Source organism: Epinephelus moara, chromosome 22, assembly GCF_006386435.1.
Source record: "Epinephelus moara isolate mb chromosome 22, YSFRI_EMoa_1.0, whole genome shotgun sequence".
Taxonomy (NCBI): domain Eukaryota; kingdom Metazoa; phylum Chordata; class Actinopteri; order Perciformes; family Serranidae; genus Epinephelus; species Epinephelus moara.
The window spans coordinates 29,281,108-29,283,464 of record NC_065527.1 but is presented as its reverse complement, the minus strand read 5'-3'; positions in this window follow the sequence as shown (position 1 = coordinate 29,283,464).

The window sequence follows — 2,357 nt, the reverse complement described above, 5'->3', positions numbered from 1 at the left end:
TAGATGTGTAGGTTAACAAGGAGGAAGTGGGTATACTCTCCTGTATATTCCAATGTTTCTTTGGCTGATAAATGGGTATACTGTAAACAGCCAGAAAAACAGATGGTTATACCCCGTTGACCTGCGTATGCCCTCCACAACATCACTGGTGAACACTGATGTCACAAGCCAAAAACTCTGTTTTCCCTGTTTCTACATGTCAACACTGGAAACAGAATCTCTGAAACTCTTCACCTTGGACAGAGTTTAACAAAAATCTGTTTTCAGTGACCTCAAACCCAGTTTGGATGTGGACAAAAGGCCACAGCACATAAAAATGCCACTTTTGAAAATTACCCCAGTATATGTGGACTTTACCCAAGTTTTCAGGGCCTTTAAATAAAGAGAGGTGATTAGGAGAAAAAACAAGATGTTTGAGGCACAGATACTACTTGATAATAAATAAATAAATAATAATAAATAAAATGCTGAACACAGAATTAAAACAAAGAATGGCACTTTCAGAGCAGCTGAAATCCTCGGCCTAATCTTGAGGATGTGGCTATATGGAATTAAAATATTTATGGTTTTTGGTTGGTTTATATGTTGTTAGTGTATATGTGTGGTCATCCTTTCTGTATTTTAGGTTTGTGCACACACAGTCAGTTCAAGGTACCCACCCACTTCACTCTATCTGTACTCTATCTAGACATGTCTATAGTTTGGCTCTTATGTGCAGAGGGTTTGAGATATACCACTGTAAACATGTCTGCCAGTAAAGTAAATAATAATAGTAATAATAATAATAAATAAATAATCGGAATAATAATAAATAATTTGCTTTGTTTGAAAACTTGACTGCCATGTCCTGATAAAAAAAAATGTTAATGTGGTAATATTCAGTCTGTATATTTCTTTGAAGTGTTGTAATACTTTTGCTGGAATCTCAGCTAACACTAAGTGTGTAAGGATGTGTGTTTGATAGCCTATATATTGTATTTTAGTTTAGAGTCATTATTTCAAATAAAATTACTCCAAATCTTAAGTAGATTGATGCCTGTATTTTTTCTTTTTGTCAGAAAAGGTAAACGTTACATCTTCTGAATTATGAATAAGATTTTACAATTATTAGTCAAACTTTGGCGCAAGTCAGATGTTTTGTGGACACACTGTCTAATCTTTCAGTACATTTTAAACCAGCAGTGTAAAATTCATGTAAGTTCATTGGTCACATACAGCCCAATTAGATCCCCAATGAGCCGGAGCAGTTAAACCATTGCACAATAACCTATAAATAACAACACCTCCAAATGATGAGCAGTCTGAGATGTCTTAAGGAAAGTGCAACTTCAACACTATGTCTCAGTTTTTCCACATTCAGTCAGTCTTATGTTCACTGTCATTACATGTGCATTTTTCCATACACTTCCACTCCTGTATAGTAATGCTGGCATCACCACACCAAACTAAGGTGGAAGCTAAAGAGGAAGCACATGAAGTTCTGTTTGATTTCGCTCTATTAAGCATAGGATGTTTGTGTTACTAACACCTTTCAAAAACTACGTAAAGTAACTTAAAATAGGTATTTGCAATGCAACATGCAACTCATCCCAAGTCTCCACATGTTGCTGCTTTGTCAGTGGGCCTGTCATGTCTACCTGTTACACATTAGATATCTGGTATGCCACTACAAACACAAGAACTTCAAAAGGAAAAATGAAAAAAAGCACGCAGTTAGGTTTAAAAAAAATAATCATAGTTTGGTTCTACATTCATAGGAGAAGTGAACAGCGGGCTCCTGGGTGAAAGTCTAGGGTTTGTTGGACCCCTCCACCACCATTTCACCTCTCTATATTATGTTGTTACCAGCAGCGTTTCAACCTGACACTGTCCTGTGGGGTATCATACTGCTGCAACAGGTACCTTCTACCGCGTTACAAACTGATGCTGCCCATCTTACACTGACAAAGCTGTGGTATTTGATGACTTAAGAATGAGAACAGGCTGGTATTATATATGATTCATATGTAACCATATATAATCATATCAGGAAAACCATAATGTGGTGTGACCTGTAAGTGCTGTTCTTTTATAGCTATTGGAAACTGGCCACATAGTGCTCATTCCTCAAGACTCTAAAACTAATAATAGGAATAGGGCTTCGGTATACTCCTTTTCTTTACTGTTTAAAGGGCCAGTGTGTAAAATGGGTTGAAAACAGTGACATCAGTGGTCAAATTCTAGATTGCAGGGCTCACTCGCTCACCCCTCCCGTCGGGTAAATGACGGTGGCCTCGTAGGGACAAAAAGCCTTGCGCACGAGTTTTTCAGGAGTAGGTCTATCTAGCAACGAGGTGAATATTTATTTAGAAATCTAA